At 41.0% G+C, this 10665-nt stretch overlaps 1 non-coding gene across 1 annotated transcript; it reads left to right on the forward strand.

Moving 5' to 3' along the window:
• The first annotated feature begins 9024 nt into the window (after positions 1-9024).
• Positions 9025-9131, forward strand: LOC130727056 (small nucleolar RNA R71). Its single transcript, XR_009015097.1, has one exon. It is a non-coding gene; the product is annotated as a small nucleolar RNA R71 (small nucleolar RNA).
• The last annotated feature ends 1534 nt before the right edge of the window (positions 9132-10665 follow it).

The raw sequence follows: 10665 nt of genomic DNA on the forward strand, positions 1-10665 counted from the left end.
AACGCGATCCTCCATTATTCGCCCCGAATAGATAGCTCGGTGGCCGGCGGGGTCGACCACCCATGAGCCCGGGGTGTCTTGGTCCAACATCTCAAACCTGGTCCCCCCCGAAGGGACGACCGTCTCGTACCGGTCCGCCATGGACATCTGACAATAAAGGGCATACATAGCCCCCCAAACACAGGTAGCACGCGCGAGGGTCAACTCAAAGAATTACATAATAGTACATTCAATAGGTAAAGATAAATAGTAATAGCCACTTAGGCTTATAAGTTTAGGGATAACTTCCTAGGGTTGCATACTTACTAGGGCATGCAACAAATAGGATTAACAAGTACCAATCACACTCAGCAACTAAGTCAGTATGTATGTTGCATGAAATGCAATGCTGGTTGACAAGATGCATTCCGGAAGAAGGATGGACACCAACGAGTCAGCCCTAACACTGGCCATAATGGGACCATTCCGCTCGGGCGTCTCTTACACCACACAAAAGTAGTCAGATCAGCAGTGAACCCGTAGGTCTGCCATTCCGTCTGCTACTAAGGACCACCGTAGTGTCCTAAATATGGAAATCCGGGTCTTATGACCATTTTGGAATCCACCGAGGTCCGGTATCACGCCGTGTATTAACCTCAAAATGAGTGCATGAATGCAAGTGATTAGCCAAACAACGTCTCCGACCTCACTCGACACGTCGCCACGTGTTCTAATTAACCTAATGTCTCTAAAAAGAATACCCTAAGGTAAATGTCGATTCTGCGACAAAATGAATTAATCAAAAGAAGAAGAATGTACTTTGGAACTCATGGTTCCCGGCTAAACTTTAGATAGCCAATCAATAAACTGCTCATCGAGCGAAAGAGTACGAATGTACTTGGAAACTTATAGTCTCCGGCTAAACTTTAGATAGCCAAACAATAAACTGCTCATCGAGCGAAAGAGTACGAATGTACTTGGAAACTTATAGTCTCCGGCTAAACTTTAGATAGCCAAACAATAAACTGCTCATCAAGCGAAGAGTATAAGCATACTCGGAAACTTATGAGTTTCTCCTAATCTTGGATTTGCCGACACTTCTCATTTTCAAAACACTTATGTTCAAGCCCTAAACTTTCGTCTGAGTCTTTTATCATTATATTAAGGGTTTTGAGGTTGTTTAATACATTATGGAGGTTCATTATGAAATTGTTTAAGTTTCGTCTCTAATCCTATTAGTTTCAAAGATCCCATAGTTCCAATGATTCCCTGGAGAAGGTCTCAAACAAAAGGTCCATCATCACCCAAGTAATGGCCCGAGAAGTTCCCAGGTAAGCTGGCCGGGCACAATGCCTCATTAAAAGCCCTTCTTGCCTTAGACAGACAACCCCAGTTCTTACGTGAATTCAAATGGGTTTTATTCCAATATCATTTTCAAACTCAATTTTCCTTTGAGAAGGTCTCGATCCATAAAACAATAATAGGGTACGAACCTCGGTCCGTCCCATCAAACTTTATCCAAAAACACGTCAGGAGTCTGGCATAACTACCCGTTATCCACTATCTTGACGTTCCTCACTCATTCGCACAATCGCACGGTATATTCAATATAGTCAGCAATTCAAGTGCGTAACAGAAAGACACAATATAATCAATATAATCCAAATATCATGTGAACAAATAATCACATAGCCTATAGTTAACCATTTAACAATTAAGCATGCGAGTCAATTATCAACATATCCATGCGATAAACAATAAACCAAGTCGAATTGATCGACGCCTAAAACATTAGCTAGCAAGTAAGTTGCCCTCACCTGTTGATTTTCCAGCTCGCTCCTTGAACTTTCCTTCACGATCTTCCTCCTCAAGTCCTCCGAATTCCTCGAACGAACCTTAAAGCAATTTCACAAAAATCAATCACAATGAGTCAGAAACTCAGCAAACAATCAGTGCTAGGGGTACACGGAACACTACAAACTCCGTGGTACGACAATCTAACGCGTTAAGACAAGTGTTCGAAAAAGTCGGATTTCCTCCCCCCTTGAGGGTGCTCTCGGCCACTCCCCTTAATTGTGTGGGTCGATTTTTCTTCGATCAAACTTGGTTCCTAGGTTATCATTAGTCGTAACTAAGGCGAATCTAAGCTCGGAAAAATTTTCGGATCGAAAACTGATATAGGGGTAATTTGGTCATTATTTTCAGCTCAGAATCTCAAAACTGGATTTTTGAAAAACAAATTGGATGGGGACGTCAACAACGACGTTTATGACAACTAATCCTACTAGCACTAAGCCAAGTCGAGAGTTCTAAGCTAAAAGATTGAGACTTTGCCCCAAAATGGGTATTTGAGGTAAAATTGATTCCGGCGGAATTCCGGCGACATTACGGAAAAACTAATCCGACAGAAATGCTCTTGGGCACGTAGGGAAGATGTTTAGACAGAGAAATCAAGCTATTTGGACAATTTCACAAAAAGCTCCAAACTTTGAGCTTAGAAAAGTCTAGAGAAAATTGACGGAAATGACGATCGAAAGTGAAGGATAGTAACTATACCTCGTAGTCTTCGATTAGCAACGAACTGTGAAGCAAACGGGCAAGAATTGGCGAAAATATTTTTCCTCTCCTCTCCTCCTTGTGCTCGCGGGTTTGGGTGGGTTTTTGGGTGAGATTTTGCCAAATTTTCATTTTATAGCTACAACCTATATATAGGGAAGGAAATGGAAGATATTTTGCAAGTTTAGATAAGGATGACTTGGTGGATGGATAAGGATGGATAGATATTTTTGAGAAGATATTTTTGTAAAGATATTTTGCAAAGATATTTTGTAAAGATTAGATAAGGATGAGTAGATATTTATCAAAGATCGGATAAGGATGAATAGATATTTATCAAAGATATTTTGAGAAGATATTTTGTAAACCGGTACAGATTTGTTTAGACATCGGAGGATTTAACTCATAGAGTTAAGATAAAAATATAAGAGTGATTCCGATATTTTTCCTGCGCATTTCTCTGTGAATTCTAAGATAGGTTTTTGCGACAGAATTCCAAAACTCAAAAGAGATTTTCTTGGAATTAAGGTAAACAATCAAAAGTCGGTGTAAATCTATTTTACCCGAAAAGTTACTTTTTGCAGTGAATGTCGGATGGGAAAACTTTCTTCTGAAGAAAGATTGAAAACATGAAGAGAAATAGGTGTACGCGTGTGGAATCTTCGTTTGAAGCTCCGAATGGAAAAAGTCTTCATCGTCCGTTGATCTTAGGTTTCTTGAACTATCAGGGTTTTGGTTTCGGAAAACTTCCGAGTATTGGAATTCAACGTTCGTACGTTCCAGGGTTTCGCGTCGAAATACTTGTTTATAGACGAATAAGAGAAATTCTAATATTTCTCTGAAGATTTTTGGAATTAGTTTCCATCGTGTCCTAAAGTATGAATTAACTATTCACTAGGGTCTTCGACCTAAGATTAGGCGAATGTTAGTCGTGCTATAACTTTTATCGGTTTTGATACAATCCTTGGACTTTACCTGAACCTTCTCTTTCATAAATTTATTTCATCCAATAAACTCTTGTATTTTATTCACTTATCCAAAACTTAAAAAAACTTGGGTCTTACATTTTCCAACCAACCTCGAAACTTTATCTGCATGAAGAAGTCACCAGGGAAAACAAACCCAATCGCCTTCTAGATCTTCATAGCGAAGGGACAGAAACGAACACAATGAAGCAGCGTTTCTGGAGCTGAACTACACCACTTGCAGATGCCACTCGAAAAAAGATTCCTATATGCGAGTTGGTCCATGGTAGGCACTGCATTGTGCAACGCTTGGCACACAAAGAACCGGATATTCTCTGGAACAGATAGCTTCCAAATGCTAGACTAGTGATGCCCCAAGTGGATTGGATTGTCCTCCCGGTTCATCAGCCATTTATATCCAGCCTTAATAGAGTAAACCCCATCTTGATTCTGGTTCCATACAAGGCAATCCATCGTGTCCGCATCACAGACCACATGCTTACATTGATTAAGAAAAGGAATAGGCTTAGGAGGGATAACCGTGTATAGCACATCAGCGTCAAAAAGTCCTGAAACAAAAACGTCACGCAACATGACCTGTAGATCATGCACACCTACATACTTGTTCGCAAAGGCGCCCATACAGAGACCACTCGTCGAACCAAAACGAAGACATCCCATTACCAATACGCAGAGAATATCCCTCACGCAACAACTCTTTTGTCTTCATCATTGCTTTCTAGAACGCTGACCTATCCTTAAAATCAGTAGCAGAAACACTTGGACTAGCAGCATAGCGAGCTTCCACTACTCTATCCCAGAACTTATCTGCACGTTGTACCAGGCCCCACAATTGCGCCCCAAGAAGTGCCACATTATTCATGAGGGCATATCTTATACCCAAGCCTCCCTTCTTATGTTTTTGATTCAATGTCTTCCAAACTACCATATGGACCAGTACCTTGAGTAGATCCCCAAATAAACCTGCGAACCACTGCATCTAAATCATCACAAATCAATTGAGGAATCCAATTTAATTGCATCACATAGACTGAGATCGCTCTCAGCACAGACTTGGCCAAGGTTACACGAGAAGGCTTATTCAATAAATTAGTTTTCCAAGTTGCTAGTCTCGAAGCTACTCGGTCTACCACAAACTGAAAATTCTCCTTCCGAGCCCTTCCATGAAAAATTGGAAAGCCCAAATATTTGCCAATATTGTCCGAGAACGGGATGGAAGTAATCGCCACAATTCTGTCCTTCAAACTCCTATCCACACACCAAGAAGCCATGGCCTTTGATTTGGCTAAATTAATCTCAAGGCTGGAAGCCCCACAGAAACTATGAAGCACTTGTTGCACCACACGAATTTGGTCCACCTCCGCTATAGCAAACAAGAGTACATCATCTGCAAAAAATAAGTGTGAAATCCCCGTTCCCCCTTGCGAAATTGTCACCGGTTTCCATCGACCCACGCCCACCTCATGCTGAATCATATGCGCCAACTGCTCCATACAAAGAACAAAGAGGTAAGGAGAAAGTGGATCTCCTTGACGAAGACCCCTTGTGGCCTTGAAGGAGGGAAACCGAGTCCCATTCCAAATGAGGGACAGCGATGTGGAAGATACACAAAACATGATAAGAGCAATACTCAGCTGGGGGAACCCAAACTCCATCAAGGTGTCCTCCACAAAACCCCAATCCACTCAGTCATACGCTTTTTCTAAATCAAGCTTAAAAATCACATTCTTACTGCGCTTCTTCTTCGTCTGAATGAAATGTTTCACCTCTTGTAGAACCACTACATTATCCGAAGTCCCTCTCCCTAGGATAAAGCTACCCTGAAGTGGCCCCACTATCTCTTGCAAACAAGGGCGAAGACGGAGAACCAAAACTTTAGTAATGATTTTATAAACCACGTTACACAAACTGATTGGGCGCAAGTCCTTAAAAGACTTAGGCACGTCAATTTTGGGGATGAGAGCAACAAGAGTTTCTAACACCGCTGGCTCAAAAGATCCTGAGGCAAACGCATCCCTGACTAGCTGCCAAACATCGTCCCCTATTATATGCCAGTAGGTCTTGAAGAAAACAACTTGGAAACCATCAGGGCCCGGGGCCTTAAAAGGACCCATAGTCGACACTGCTTCCCACACCTCCTCCTTTGTTACCTCCGCCTGCAAATTAGCAACATGAATCGATCCCAACCTAGGGCACACAATCGAGGGAGCATCAAGGGGACTCACCCCCCATATGAACAAAATAAGTCCTTAAAAAAGCAAACTGCTTTCCGCAGCAAAACATGGTCATCTGTGCACACCTCACCAGACATAAGATTAAGAGCATGTATTTTATTTCCGCGCCTACGAATCAGAGCTTGGGCATGAAAATATTAGTGTTCCTATCACCTTGAAGTGCCTACTGTTCATGCTTTCTGGAACCAAAACACCTCTTCTTGGGCCAAGACTTGATTCAACTCATGTTGTAATTGATTATGTAACAAGGTCAAAGATGTTGAATCCACATTATCCACGCTTCGTTGGATACCTCGAATTCTAGCTTCCAGAGTCCTCTTCCGCTTGGTTATATGGCCAAAGACATCCCTATTGAAAGCTTGTGAGTTGCATTGAACACGTTGTAAATTTGAGATCATTGTTCCCACACGCCAAGCACCTTCAACCACGTTCTCATATTCCGGATGGGCGATCCAGGCAGCCTCAAAGCAGAATGGAAGAGCTCACAGAGTAGGTGGCAATCCGCCACAGCGAACCAAAACTGGTGAATGATCCGAATGAAAGCGAGTCAAATTTTCCACGGTTGAATTTGTAAAACGACAACCCCAATTATGGTCCCCAAAACACCAATCCAGCTTCTTTCTCATTATAATGCGTCCTCCTACCCGCCTTACCCATGTATATTTCAGCCTTATAGTATGCAACGGGATCATGGCACACTGCTGGAGAGGGTTATGAAAAATATCAGCCCTAGACTGTATAAAATTGCCTCCTCGCTGGTCTGAACTGAACAAGCACTAGTTAAAGTCCCCTACAATCATCCAGAGATGGACTATGTGCTGGCGAAGTCATTGAAGATTCTCCCACCAAGCCACCCGAGCGGTGGGTATTGGACTGGCGTAAATTCCGCTATAAACCCATCTTCCTGACATCCCTTCCACTTCCACCGTGATCGCCTGATAAAAATAATCCACCACTGAAAAGCGACAAGCAGTGTGAGTTTGGGTGAGGCACCAAATCCCACCGGCATGCCCTCGCGCTTCTACAATGTGCACCGGCTTGTAGCCCAAGCCCTCCCAATACTTTTGCACTGTACCAAATTGTGTATGTGTCTCCATGATGAACACTAAAATAGGCCTGAACCAAGCAAGCAAGCCCCTGAAGTGTCGCTTGACCCCTGCATTTGCAGCACCCCGTATGTTCCACGACAGCACACTGAATTCCTTGAAGTCATTCATCTGATCATGTCACGAGCCGAAGGCCCCATATCTTCAATTTTTACTCTTTCTTTCTTTATTTTTTTTGAATTCGTTAGCTGATCGTATGCCTTCCCTCTTTTTCTTTCGTTGGGCTTCATGGCACTATTAAAAGACTACACCAGATAGCTCTTTTGTTCTTTTAATTATTTAATCTTGTTGGTATCATTGTATAGATATAATTGCTAGTAACTATGTGAATACTTAGGGTTGTAACTGTTCTTTGTTTTTCCTAATTAATTATTTTCTTAAGAAAATCCCAATTTTTTTTTAATGTTGCTTAGAATTTATCATAAAATGTTAAGATCAAACCCTCTTTGCAAATAAAAATCAAAAACAAATAATAATCTTTTCTAAAAAAGGATCAATCTTTTAAAAATAAAACTAAAAAATACCACAACCATCTCATTTTTTTCTACCAAGAACTACGTAGCCTTGATTTCTCTGTTGATAGAGAATACGTAGGCCCGGGGTCACTCCCACCAGGCATTCCAAACAAAAACCTAAATTTTCTTCTCCTTTGTAGAATATTTTTCTCATTACATTAGAAACTTGTAAGTATTCTTCTTTAAAATAAATACAAGACATTTTTTAAGGTAAAATAAATGATTTAAAAAGCTAAGAAATCTTGCATAATTGATCATAGGTAACTGTTTCTTAACGGACGTTGTAGGGCACTAACACCTCCTTATATGTAACTGACTCCCCAATCTCGATTTGGTTTTCTTTTATTATTTGGGTTCTCTGATGTTCTCCCTAAAAACATTAGTGGCGACTCTTCTGATACTTGATTAGTTTTATTGCGTCGTCCCGCCGCGACCCCGGTTGCGACACATCCCATATGGTGTTTTCAGGGATCTATCCGCCATTTGCAAGTAGAGCATGGCCGGGGTGACCTCTCTTAGACTCATCCTTTTGAACATACTAAGCGACATCAAGTTGATGCTCGCTCCCAAGTCACACAATGCATCTCCTATGTATCTTTCTTTGTAAGATATCACTACACTCCTCAGTCAACATAACCGTCTCATCAACCTTCTTTAACTTCCTTCTCTTACTCAAGATGTCCTCCATGAACTTAGCATAGATTGTCATTTGCTCCAAAGCATCGCAAAAAGGAATATTGATATGGAGTTTCTTAAAAACATCCAAGAACTTTGAAATTTTTTCATCCAAATTTTTTTTAGCCAATGCTTTAGGAAATGAAACTTTGCTAAGTTCAGGGGTAGGATCATCTACCACTCTAGTTTTCATAGGAACAATCACTTCCTCCTCAACAATCTCCTCACTTTTTTCTCCCTCTACTTTCTTTTCTACCTCATTCAACACCCTGCCACTTCTAGTGGCAATAGCAGAAGCATTTTCTTGTTTGGGATTGGGGATAGTGGCGGAAGGAAACTTACCTTGAGGCCTCTCGGCTATTTGCTTGGCTAGCTGACCAAATTGATTCTCCAACTTCTTGATAGCCGCATCTTGATTCTTGTAATTATTCTTCGTCCGATTGATGAAGCTTTCAATCGTCTCCTCCAAGCTCTTCTTACCACCACCATCTCCACCAACTTGCTCTTGGACTTCTGGTTGTCTAGAGATTTGGACTTGGACACCTTGATTAGGAAATTGCCTTTGAAAGTTACCTCATTCCTTACTGGACCCATAGCTTTAACCTCTTCATCTGGTCTAGTCTCGGTACAACTTTCACTATTATGAGGCCTTCCACAAGTCACACACTCCACTTCGACTACTCTAGCTCCAACCACCTTGGTCCCCTTCATTTGATTCTGAATTTCAGCTATTTGTTTGGAGAGTTTCTTATTGGAGGCGATGAGTTGATCATAAACTTCAACTTCAAGTACACCTCTTCGGGTTTGGCGGTCATTGTTAGAGTTCATGGCCCTCACGACCATATTTTCAATCATTTCGTACTCAACTTGAGGTAGAAGGGCATCGAACTCAGTATTAGAAGCCGCATCCAAACTCAACCTCGAAGAATATTGAAGACCATCATAAAACTTTGCCACTAGTTCAGCTTGAGTAAGGTTGTGTTGAGGACACTTCCTCATGAGCTTCTTGAGACGCTCTCAAGCTTCATAAAGATTCTCATCAGGTGTTTGAGAGAAAGTCATAATGTCATTCTTCAACTTCCTCAAGAGAGCTCTTGGGACAAATCTTGTGGTAAAATTTTATGCTAAATCCTCCCAAGAAGTAATTCTCCCTTTGGGCTCTGAATTCAGCCACTCTTCAACTGTGTCTCTCAAAGAGCATGGAAACAAAATCAAGCGGATTGTGTCCGCATAGACACTATGCACTCTGTAGGTTTTGCAATTGCGGATGAACCGCTCCATGTGTGCATGAGGATCCTCAAGAGAACCTCCACCATATTGGTTTTGGCTTACCAAGCTGATAAATGTCGGCCTCAGCTCAAAGTTTCCCACGCCATCGGGAGAAACAATGCTTCCGGGATAGTCATAGGTCAGGGCAACCGAAGTGAGGTCTCTAAGAGAACTATTGACATTCTCCTCCTCTTGCTCCTGAATTATTTGAGCAAGGGCCTCTTGAACTCTGGCCTCAATGTGAGCTTGCATCTCCTCCTCCGTCATTTGTGTTGCCATAGCGGCAATCTCAGCTAGTCTTTGCTGAGCTCGATGACGACGGAGAATACGCTCAGGCTCCGGATCAAATGGCAATGGATCCGAGTTGAGCCAACCTTGCATAACCTGCAAACACAAAACAAAGGAAAATGGTTAGTAACACAATTCAATGCAATGTTTCAGCAAAAACAAAAAAAAAAACTACAAACTCTTACCTTAAACAGAAAATCACAAACAATCCCCGGCAACGGCACTAAAAACTTGTTGGTCATTCTGCAAGTGTACAGAATCCATCCGGTTTTAAATATTGAATCCACAGAGACTGTGAATGAGAATTGTTGGTTTAAGCCTAAAGCTTTTAGTTTGAAAAGCAATAAAAATCTAATTTTATATTTGATTGTTGTTGACAAGGAAATGCCAAAGTAGCAATTGCAAAAATGTGAAATATAACAATGATAAAAGCGCTTTGGGTTGTCGATCATCTATTCCATCTTAGTAAACCTATCCTATGCATGTGAAACCTTGAATTTCTCTTTGATGCTATAGCCTAACCAATTACCTTTTGATGCCTCGTATAAGCATTTCTTTCAAACTAAAAGAAAAGCTCAATTCCTTGTGTACTTAAAAATTCATTTGAAGCATTAAGCATGTTATATTGAGGCCAACAAAACTCAATCATTCCTCTATTCCTAGTAGCAAGCATAGAAGGGTTAATCTCAATTCAAGTCCCTAAACTACAATGCAACTTTTGTTATGATTATAGTCTAGCCTTTAGCAAGCATGCACTCAAGCTAATCAAGCAATACATAATTAAGATTCAAAGATAGAGACAAGTACTCATGTATAGAGATAGGATTAACATCTAAGACTTTATAGAATCACTTAAATCCAATGCAAAAGAGAACTAGCCAAACATGGCTAGAGAATCCATACAAGATAATGTAAAGAACCTGAAAATTACAAGGTTGAAGCCTCTCACAAGCCCCAAAGTACCTTCTCAGCTTCTTCTTAACTTAAGCAAAATATGAAAAATATGTAAAGTTTCTCAATTTTCTTTCAGAAAATAACACAACTTATTTATAGACAT

The sequence above is a fragment of the Lotus japonicus genome, chromosome 6 (assembly GCF_012489685.1).
Source record: "Lotus japonicus ecotype B-129 chromosome 6, LjGifu_v1.2".
Taxonomy (NCBI): Eukaryota; Viridiplantae; Streptophyta; class Magnoliopsida; order Fabales; family Fabaceae; genus Lotus; species Lotus japonicus.